The sequence below is a fragment of the Lactuca serriola genome, chromosome 1 (assembly GCF_051521515.1).
Source record: "Lactuca serriola cultivar US96UC23 chromosome 1, Lser_US96UC23_V15, whole genome shotgun sequence".
Lineage (NCBI taxonomy): Eukaryota > Viridiplantae > Streptophyta > Magnoliopsida > Asterales > Asteraceae > Lactuca > Lactuca serriola.
In genome coordinates, this window is record NC_136408.1 from 148,944,949 (window position 1) to 148,956,842 (window position 11,894).

At 33.3% G+C, this 11,894-nt stretch overlaps 1 long non-coding RNA gene across 32 annotated transcripts; it reads right to left on the minus strand.

Annotated features, from left to right (window-relative positions):
* Positions 1-1,225: 1,225 nt before the first annotated feature.
* Positions 1,226-5,190, minus strand: LOC145099744 (uncharacterized). Of its 32 annotated transcripts, none has more exons than XR_013704651.1 (8): positions 5,006-5,190; positions 4,367-4,779; positions 3,968-4,076; positions 3,720-3,790; positions 3,563-3,585; positions 3,177-3,410; positions 2,815-2,864; positions 1,226-1,497 (listed from the first exon to the last, which is right to left on the minus strand). It is a non-coding gene; the product is annotated as an uncharacterized LOC145099744 (long non-coding RNA). The 32 variants fall into 32 exon arrangements; XR_013704675.1 differs by having other exon boundaries at positions 3,181-3,217; positions 3,298-3,441; positions 3,563-3,580; positions 4,367-5,187; XR_013704674.1 differs by having other exon boundaries at positions 3,177-3,217; positions 3,298-3,441; positions 3,563-3,580; positions 4,367-5,187.
* Positions 5,191-11,894: the final 6,704 nt, after the last annotated feature.

The following is an 11,894-nucleotide window of genomic DNA, read 5'->3' on the forward strand; positions in this document are numbered from 1 at the left end:
AGAAACCTTAATGTACGAACAACAACACATGATTTATACATAACTTTCGATAATGATTATAGAAAGGATATCAAATTTCGAATTCTTTGATTCTTTGAAATTGAGCGATGATATCATATAGTCTTGTAGATACGTTTTATATAATATATGTGAATTGAAAGAATATACAAAAGGTGACAGCTAAAAACATAATTTTAATTAGGAAGGAACGAAATTTTATTTAAAAATTATGGTGAGGTTTAAATGAGTTAAATACATTCCTTTTATAAATGATATTAACATTAAATTAGTTATTCAAGCTTTCAAATTTGGTCAATATTAATTTAATTCAATTTTATTTTAGGATGACATCATCAAAATGATTCAAAGCTTGAAATTAATCAATGAAATACAATGAATGACCATGATTGTTGAAGGTGATATCATCAAATTTCTCTTTTAATATATATACAGAGAAGTCAAATACAAAACTAATGAGAAATCAAATACAATTAATAAAAATTAAGAACATTATATTAAAGAACCTGGATGACAAACGTGATGTTTCAAATGGTGATGTTGTTTGAACGTGATACTGCAAAGGGTCTAAAGAAAACACAATGTACGAACAACAGCACATGATTTATACATAACATTAGATAATGATTATGGAAAGAATATCAAATTTCAAAGTCCTTGATTTATTGAAATTAAGAGAAGATATCGCGTAATCTTGTAGATACGTTTCATATAATAGATGTGAATTGAAAGAATATACGAAAGGTGCCAGCTAAGAATGTGATTTAAATTAGGAATGAACGAAATTTACTTTAAAAATTATAATGAGGTTTAAATAAGTTGAATACATTCCTTTTATAAATGACATTAACATTAAATTAGTTAGTCAAACTTTCAAATTTAGTCAATATTAATTTAATTCAATTTTATTTTAGGATGACATCATCAAAATGATCCAATGCTTGAAATTAATCAAGAAAACATAATAAATGACCCCGATTGTAGAATTTGATGTAATTAATTTTCTCCTTAATATATATAGAGATCGTGAGGTCAAGAAGATTGTATTTAGATTGTATTTGTCTGATTTCTGAAGACGAAGAAATAAAGGAAAGAAATGGAGGTGCCCTGTGTCGGGTAGACCGGAATCCCAGATTTCGTGGAACCATGTAAATAGCTGTGTTTGTTTCACTACTAGAAAAAATGTTATCTAATATGGTTTAATGTGTAACTAGAAAAGAGCCCTCGCTACGCGGGGTTAGATTTGGATTAAATCATCATCAACAGGAGCTAACGATACATGGTTCATTTATTTATTTATCGGAAGGTAAACTGCTTTTAATTGGGGGATACACGATTTGTTAATCAGAAGGTAAAGTTCATCTAGTCAGTGGATGTTTCTTTCATCAGTCCTTTGCAAGTTGCGTCCTCCTATGGATTGATCCGATCATGAACGCCAGGTTTTCTTCCATGGATTGGTCGCCTGCTGCTCTAAAATGACTAAAACTTAAAACATAAAAGCTCATAAAGTATTCATACTTTCACAGAAAAAGATAAAAGTTCAATTGATTTTTATTCATGCTTTTAGTACTTCCTATTTTCCAGTAATTTATTTTATCAAACTCATTTACTTTCCTTACATAAATTTATGATATAGAAAGAAATATGTTTGTCTATATTTTGAAGGAAAAGGAAAAAAAAAACAAAAAAAGGGCAAAAGGAAACCCCATGTACACAGAAAAGGAGCAAAGTTCAAAAAGTTCAATTGATAGCGATATTTCAAGTTACATATCACTTCAATTATATATAAAATAGAGTTAGTTACAAAACTGGTCCCTGTGTTACGTGATTGTTATCAGGCTTAGTCCAAAAATGAATCATTTTGCAACTTTGGTAATTGATCCTTATCGCGTAATTTTTTTTGGTAAGATTTCATAAATAGGCCTTTTGTTAAATTTTTAATAATTACCATTTTGCCTTTCTTTTTGTATTCAAACTATAAAAATGGCAAAAAGATTTATTTTTGGACCATTTTGCCTTTCTTTTTGTATTCAAACTGTAAAAATGGCAAAAGGATTTATTTTTGTACTGGAAAAACGAAAAAAGAAGGGTAAAATGGTCATCTGTACAAATTTAACAAAAGGATTCTGAAAGTTAATGAATAAAAGACGAAAATCTATCCTAATAAATGAAAATAACTTTGCCACATGTCATTCTCTCATAAAATTAGCCACATGTAATTTTGTCATAAATTTGAGATATATATTTATTTTCCACTTGTCATTGCTTCAATTTTCATTTTCAATCTATCATTAATTTAGTTTCTATAAATTAAACCTACCATAATGACTATTAATTTTAAATTTTAAATTTTAAATTCAATTTCAAATAAATTTACAGTTTAAACCTTTATGTTTAACATTTTGTTATAATTAACTCGTTTAGTACACTAAACACATAATTTTAATTAATTTATTTTTTGCATGTTTTTTTCACATAATTTTCACTTATTTCAATTTCAAATTCAAATAAAATTTCTATTTAATCGTTCGTACTTAACATTTTGCTTTAATCAACCCGTATAATATACGGGTCTCACAACTAGTCAATATAAAACCTTGCTATAAAAACCAAAATTGCAAGATGGGGGTTTACATCGTCTCCTAAATGATATATGAAAGTCGCTCAATACAACATGTCTATCTGTTTAAAGTAATATGTTTTTTGGTTTTATGTTCTTATAGATAGGGGTAAAATAGGAAATATAACAAATTAACAATAAAGAGAGAAACTATATGAGATTGAAGAAAGGAATACCTAAACAATGGAGATAGTATAACCTAATTAGAATCTCAGCTGCATAGAATCTGCACATATCAATTCAAAATCAGGGGTAGGGGTAAAACAGGAAGAAACATGCGTAGAACATTAAAGCACAAATGAAATATGAGAGCATTTTTTCTTCTTGCTTTACGTACTATACATTCAACCTTCTTGATTCAATATGTAGTGTTTATATTTTATGCATGTAGAAATGATCTGTGTATTTGGATGGTTTAACATTTTCATGATTAAAACCTTTATATCCGTTTAAAAATACCATTAATAGATACAAAAGAAGAAGAAGAAGAAGAAGAAGAAGAAAAAGAAGAAAGCAAAAAAGAGAGATAAATATTTACACACATCATGGAGAACATCAATCATGAAGTAACTATTGCACCTGCTTGTAAACACAAATGAATGATTTTAAAGATCCAAATTCCACAGTAAAAAGCAACCAAATTAAAAACGGTGACTTACCTGGTTGAAATATTGAACTTTTCGATAATACACAATGTCAAATGGGACATGTAGCAACCCTCCAACTATATTCCATGTATAACATGCAACGAAAAACTGGAATTCCCAGTGAGCTGAAAAAAATATCCATCCTTGAAAAGAAAACTTGAAGATGAAATACATAAAGAAGGTTAAAAACCTGAAATTAAACACTAAGTGATCCCAAAAATTGACAAACCCGACTAAAGCATTTTATCAAGCACTTGGTGTGCATCATAAAAGTTACCTGGAACAGACGTACCATCTTCCCTGCACAATAACAATCGATTCAAAATCATAACCATATAAAGAATAAAAAATAAATAAATAAGACGTATGAAATTGCGTTAACAGAACCAGAAGGTGAAACAACAACCAAATTCCAATCAATTTCATCATCATACCTCTTTCTTTCTCTATAAACAGCCCTTGCACTATTATATTTTGGTTGATACTCAGATACCAATCCTTTCTCCTGCATATAGACAAGTAAGTGAAATAATGATGAAAAAAACAAAAAGTTCCTATTGTTTTGTGGAAACCAAAGTATTAGAAACCGGTAAAGATTTCAGGAAGTTATCATTGGCTTTTTTGATGAAATATTGACAAAAACATTGAATGATGAAGGTAAAATTATAGAGAAAAGTCAAACCAAAGAGGTATCTATGACCAATTCAATTGCTTCTGCTGAACATCTATTTTGCTGCATCATCATTACTGACAACCATATGTGCTTCTATATATTGCTTCCAATATTTTGCCTAAGAAACAACAGACAACCAAACACTCAGTTTAAACAGTTGATTTTTTAATTTGAAACCCTAGCATGTATATTGATGTGTTTGAAATATAATCTGAACACCCGTAAATTTCTGATTGCAAGTTGAATATTCATATGATTGTTTCTAACATAAGATTGCTTTAAAATTCCAAGAACACATCTAAAACTAAAGAATAAAAGACATGTCAACCAATAGTTAGGGCTAGAAAAAGTGTGCCAGTACAAAAAATTGAACTGTAGGAAAGTAAACTGAAGTTCAATAACAAATACCTATTGTAAAGTCAGATCATGATCGACTCTTTGCTGGAGACCTGCGACTTGCTTACGACGTCTGCAATGACTGTGAATGCTGTTAACGGTTTTTACTTTACGATGTCCTAGGGTCGATGTTTTATGGAGATCCTCCTACATATGTCTAAATGTGCATAGAGTCGAGGTTAAAAAAGAGATACACGAATCGATTGAGACACACATATAAGATACAAAGATGAAGCATTTGTAACGATGATGGAGGCGGTGGATAAGGGGCGATGCTGAACTTAGAGAGGGGTAGGACCATCGATTACGAATTAGCCAACATCGATGGAATTAGCCAACATCGGCTTGTACCCGGCCCAGAAATAGAGAATCGTCTCGTCCGGGACGCCATGGCGCTGATGTTTTTGGGTTTGTCAGTGCAGCATCTGCAAAATTTAGGGATTCAATTTAGGGCATCCAGGATGCTTCAAACAAATTGTACTCATCTTCAATAGCAACGTCATTGGGTGGAGGCGTAATCGAAAAGAGAAGGAGTAGAGCAAAATCGGTGAAGAGGAAGCGTCGGCGGTGACAGGGACTGACGCTTTGAGAAGCTGAACGTACCAAACCTGATTGATAGAAGAAAAAACGTTTGCTGAAAAGGGAGAGCACCTGGAGAAAGTCGAACGATGTGAAGAAAATGGTGTAGTGACTGGAATCGACAATAGTGACGGTTTTGAGGGGCGACGCAGCTGGAAGTAAGAGGAGTGAGATGGCAGGAATTGGATATATAAAATCTGAATAGATAGATATAGCAGAGATAGGGGTGGGGGTAAAGAAAAATAACAGCAATCAAAATATCATTGGGCGAAAAAACGGTACAAAACACGTATTGATATATAAGCAGAGGATCTATTTTGCCAGAATATATATAAAGAGAAGGACCATTTTTGTTCCATCCTTAGTAAAATTACTGTAGTTAAGGATATATATCCTACTCCTAATAAAAGAAACCTCCTTAGCCACGTGTCCATTCAGTAAACCTTATTCGCCGTCAACTAAAATTACCACTTTACCCTTCTACCCTTTAATCTTAAAATTACTCTTTTTTCTTCTAAAATCTCGCTTCTTAAATCCTAACATTGATAAGATTCAAATTTTGAAATATGAGACTGGTACCATCCCCAAATCTGGGTACAATCGACAACCGTCTCTTTTTTCTTCCCTGATCCACGATATCACATCCTTTTCTTACAGTTATCCTCTCTCCGATGCTTATCTCGCTTGAAAATATTCTACACTATATATTGAACTTGAGATTAAGAGAAATGACGTGAAAGGTAAAATGATACGATTCTGTTTTTTTTTTTTTTTAAAGAAAGATGTTCATCTTTGATTTTTCCTGATTCATGTTCCATTAGGGCATATTTATTTGACGTTTTTGTTTTGATTTTTGTTTTATGTTCTTGTAAATCCGGTTTGGTCAATCAATATGCTAAGCCTGGATTGGTTCCACCCGATTTCAGGTTTATTGAACCGTTTTCTTTCGATTAGACTTAAGCTTTATTTGATGAATCATGAGTTTTAATCTGTAGGGTCGACTATTGGCAATATAGCATCATCCCTCTTTGTTTGTAGGTTATAGTTATATTTCATAATGCAGGACAACTATTCGATGATTTGCCCAAATGAAAAACTTTGATGTGTATGGTATCACAAAATGTTATATTTGTCTCCTTTGGTGTTTCTTTTTAACCTAGAATACCATGATAGTTTAGTCTTGCAATTTTATTTTAGTTTTTTATCTTAATAAAAAAATTATGGAAAAGAGAGCCCCTTTAAACATCAGCATTTACATGTTCTTGTGCGTTAATACTTCAATTTTTGATGTTATTGGTTGAACCATTATGCTACAGATCATGATACTGTGATGGAAACTATGATGTGAAGATGATAGTTGAAGGTACTTCTGATACCTTCAAGAACAAGCTTGCAGTCAACCTTTCTGCCAATAATGACTTTGGTTGATAAAAAGTGTGAATTAATAGTTAAGCATTAACGAAATCCAAGTGTGTGGCTTATAGATATAAAAAGGGAAAAAAAGGAACTTGATGAATATCAGTTTCACTATAAAAAAAAACGTTGAATATGGAAGGTTATATGTGGTATTTTACAAATACTAGATTTGGTGGAAAGGAATACTTACAAATTTTTTGATAAAGAGTTGAAGGGCTTTAGGAGTAAATGTTTGATTTTTAATTTATGTCAAAAAAAATGGCAATTTTATCAGGTGGTTGGATTGGTTTACTAAGGAAGGGCTTTTTGATCTTTTTTTGAAAAATTCTATTGTAAAGTGTTATATTCACAGTTAAGGAGTTGATGGGGTTGGTCTCTTTCCTTTGCCAACTTAATTCGAAAAATGAAGGGTATAATTGGTATTTTATAAACACTAGAGTTGGTGTGACAAAAACTGAAGTAGGATGCTAAAGTTATCAATGGAATGAAAGTATAATGTTATTTCTTTAATTAGATTAATAATGGTAAAATGATCAAAGTAATGAAAATGCAATATAATTTTGAAAAGGTCAAATGCAAGAAAGTACAATGTCGTTTCCTAGGTTTGTGTAAGGGTTCAATGCAATAAATGAAAGTAATTTGTGGTAAGTGAATAGTTATGCACTTGTGCGGCTATTATAGCAGCAAATTTTATATTTTTTTATGTTAATTTTTCTGATTAGAAAGGTTTTTGTAGTAAACAGATGGAATCAAAGAGAAAGAAAATGGAAGTTAATCAAGAAAAAATGTACTTTAAGAATGTTTACTATATATTTTTTATTGGATTGATACTTTATTATTTAAACCATTTAATGAGTTATTAACAAAACTAACTAAAAAAAGAAATAAATAAATAAAACATTTACGTATCTTCTAGAATAACTACTTGCAAATAAATGATTAATATTATGCCTTTTTAAAATTTTAATGTTGCTTGATTTTGTAATTTATTGTGTTCTATTTATTTATGTTTATTACACTACCGTTATATTTATTTTTTTGTATAAAAATATCATTTTCATAATTGATTGTGTTTTTTATATTTTATTCAAACTTATATTGCATTGTACGTATAAAATCATAATTTTATTAAAACTCAATACATACCGAATGTATGTAAGATATTCAAAAGACATTATTCAAAATAATATATATTAAGTTTAACTAATCATTATAAACTTATATATAAGGCTTATATCGCTGTGATTTAATAAAATTTTGTAAATCTTTGATTTTTTATTACCATTTTAAATTATCAATAATATTGTTCTTTTTTAACTGTAGTTCCCACAGGTTTTAACCTAATATATATATATATATATATATATATATATATATATATATATATATATATATATATATATATATATATATATATATATATATATCGTTGTTCAACAAACGAAAGGGGTCTAATAGTAAATTCAATCATCCAATTCTTGGTGGGAGATCGGTGGCGATTGGTGAATCTATAATACAAAACTATTCCCAATTGGAAAATTAGTATTGTTCTTTAATTATTTCCAATAACAACAAGTAGGTCCTAACGAAAAGAACGATATAGTATTAAATAAGTAGATAACATATCTTACGTAATTGGCAGCTTCCTGCAGTCCTGCTGGCTGATTTTTATTTGAACACATAAGAAAAAAAATGAAGTATGAAATACCATACGCTCGAGCACTCATACAAGCATTATTAACAAAATAACATACAAAATCATGCATACTAAAATCTTAATCCTGACCCTTCGAACTTTTCTTTGCAGATACGATCAAGGCGCTCCACCATTTCGGTGGTCAGATGGTTTTTCCAGTCACCGACTTCGCCTTTCCTGAAAAATACACTGTAATCCTCGCCAGATGGAAGCTTTCCTACCTTGTTCACCTTCAGATTACTCAGATTATCAAAACTACAAAGTTCAACAATACCCTCCAACACCTCGTCTTTCTCTTCTTCGGAGGAAAATGGGCACCCTAAGAACTCAGCTAGTTTCCTTAAATGTACCACTGGTTCGTCTTTCATGTCCTCATATTTCAGAAAAAATACTTTATCTGGATTCTTCAAGCTTTCCTCCCAGTAACCTAACACATGATCCCAAAAGGGTCCATACTTCAACGTATGGAGTTAAAGGGCATATATATATGAACAAAAATGTGTTCAGCAAAACCATCAGCGGCATAAAACAGGTGGAATCTTTTTCATTTATAATTTTATATGTTTGAGTTTTGTGTATGTACATATAGCAACTCGATTATAGCAACAGTCACAAACTAAGGTGTAGAAAAGACATAAAATTTAATTGTGCTGTATATAGTATATTGTGCAAGGGTACTGCTATTTGGGTGTCTTCTCCTGTTCAAAATAAATGAAAAAACATGTAAGTAATTTATGTCAGATTGCTATTATATATTCTGTTTATGCAGCAACAATCCAACCGAAGTTGTTAAACCAACAAGAATCGGAGTACAGCTGGTAATAGAAAACTTTTGTAAAGGGGCCACACAGAACCACCCACTATAACAACAAATAAAAACATTTTACAATCAAAATCTCGTGATGCACGTCGTCAGGCTGCACCCTTACACTGAACAACTAGCAGAGAAGTCATTTAACAGTGTCATCGATTTTTTTTATTTTTTTTATTTTTTGGTAACGACCCTTTTTAAAAACCACATTATTAAATATCAGATCAAAAAATAAGAAAAAAGCACCTGACAATAGCTTTGCTGGTGCGGTTTCTATGAAACCACATTAAAAAACATTTATTGCCGCATTTAGATCTAGTCGGCACCGTTAAATGTTGAATTCCCTCTTAATTTTTTCTAATATTTTGATTATTACTTCGGATGATGAATCTGTTGTTTATTATTCAAATTACAATGTGAAAGAAGTTATTTAAGAAATCCTCAAACAACGACTTCAAAGGTAGTTCTTTCAAGAAGGTGCCTTCAACATCTGTTTCCACAAATCTTTACAAGCAACTTGATAGTGCTGGTAAAAAGAAAGAGGAGAAGAAGTTGATCGGAGACTCATGTTATGATTGTAATTACTGTAATGGTAAAAACCATCTGGCAAGGATTGTACTCTCAAGAAGGAAGAGAAATAAAGATTAGGTGAAGGATGATGCATACAACGCCTTGAAGACAGAGGAGTTGAAAAGTAAGTCAAAAGGTTTCTCTCTGGTGGCGACGGATTACAAGGATAATGAAGGAACGTATTAAATCTGGTCATATAGATCGGATGATGACGAGATGTGCAATCCAACTCACGGTGCAATGATAGCAAAGCATTAAGTAAAGAAGATGTTGGAAGGTGAATTATTTGGAGGACTGAGTGATGAAAGTGAATGTGAAAAAGAGCATGATGGAGATAATGAAGCACATTGTCTCATGGTTGAATCTTTAATGTGTCATATAACTGAAAAGGTACGTAACCCTAAAATTAATAATTAAATAGACTAAATTAATGAATGAATGAATCGTAGCCCTAAAATTAATAATTATATAGCAAGCTGTTGGTTTTGGGAAGCCAAATGCCTTAAGTTGGATATTTTGGGGGGTTAAAGTATAAGTTCGGGATTTATTTTGTAAAGATTTTAGAAGACAAGGGCATATTTGGTAAGTACTAGACCTAATATGAAATGATTTATGAAAGCGGGGGCTAAAGAGTAAATTATGGACCTCATTTGACAATAATTGTACAGGGAGGGGCTACTTAGTAAAATATGGGACTTAATTTGAAAGGGATTTTCGAGGACAGGATTTAAATGGTAATTATGGGGGTTTATTTCGAAATAATTTCTGGAGGGAGGGGCTGAACTTGTTATTATGGAAACAAGTTTGGGGGATCGGGGTATATAAACCCGTCACCCTCGGTTCTAAACCCTTACCCTAACTGGTGAAGACAGCCGCCATCGCCGAAGTCCTCTAGCCGCCACCTTCTCCGTTATCATCCCCAGCCGGCCACCACCCTACTCCTTCTTGCTTTTCCGACCACCGAAGCCTCCACCGTAAACCGTTGATGCCGGTAAGGATGTTCACTGTCGTAACTCCCTTCGCCGACGACGACAAGGCCGCCGCCTCCTGCCTAGCCATTAAGCGCTATTCGCGACCTGATTATCAGAGTCGTTGGCGGAACTGGGATGAAAACCAATACCAGGAACCACCAGTCGGGTAGCACCACCACCACTGCCGTTACGCCATCATCGCTGCTTTTGATTCCGTTGAAGATGAGTGTCACTGATTTATGGGTTTTCTACTTGTTGGCGTGTGTTGCTGCGTGATTAGGAACCAAAAGGAACCACCAGCACCGTCGTGAGGTGGTGGCTGCCATCGTGAATCTGCTGCCGCCGCCGCCGTGAGCCACCAGGTGGGTGGCTGGAGTGTGTACTACTTTTGAAGTGTGTGTTGGGGCATTTTGTTTAGCCAGAGTTCATGGAAAAGCCACCGCCACCACCGTGAGGTGGTGATTGCCATTATGCGCTACCATCGACCACCATTAGGTGGTTGTGTGTGTGTTTATTTTTAGTATGTGTGTATATTATTTGAGTTGTTCCATTGTATGCTGTAAATCGATAAGGATATAATGGAAATGAAACCCTAACCACCACCGTGAGGTGGTGGCTGCCGCCTCTTGCCGCCACCAGCCGCCATGTCGGGTGGCTGTGTGTCTCGTTTGTATTGTGATTCGTGTGGATGTTTGGACAAAGGGACTAGAACCCTACTGGGCCCAATGAAACCCTATTGGGCCTAATGAACCCTAATTAATCAATGGACCTAGCTATTGGGCCTATTGGGCTAAGATGTGGTCGGAAACCCTAATTAGGGTTTAGAAAACCCTAATATTGGATTTATGGGCTTGGACTTATCAGGACCCACTTTTGGGCCACTGGAATGGAATTGTGTATTAAGCCCAATCACACTATATGATTTATTTAGAAGAGTGATAGACTTAATGGATTAAGTCCTTGATGGGGTAAGTGAGAAACACTTAACCCTAATTGTCATTGTATGTGAAACCCTAATTTCACTTGGGTTTACTGTTGGGCCTTAATGATTGGGTTATTGGTGGGCCATCCAAGAATAATCATATGGACTAGAATAATTTAATAGGCTTTAGGATAAGGCCTATATGTGAGGGTTTGAGCCCAATTTGGAAAATTAGGCCATAGATGGGCCATAATTGGGCCTTAATGATTATGTGATATTAGGCCATTAGAATGTCGTATGTTGGACTAGACTATATGGTTGGGCCTTATTGTAAGACTTTGTAAAGGTTCGGGTCCAACTTGGAAAATTAGGCCGACTTTGACTCATAGTTGAATTTTGGGCCTTTGGATTGGGCCTTGGGCTTGAATAAAGCTAAGCTAGGGGTAAAGTAGTATTTACCCCGAAGTATGTATTTATGGTTATGTGTTGGAACCCAATTATTAATTGTGTGATGTTTTGATATTGCCAGACCGTGAATCTGTCATCCAACAGTTGGGGTTGTGTCTGCGGGAATT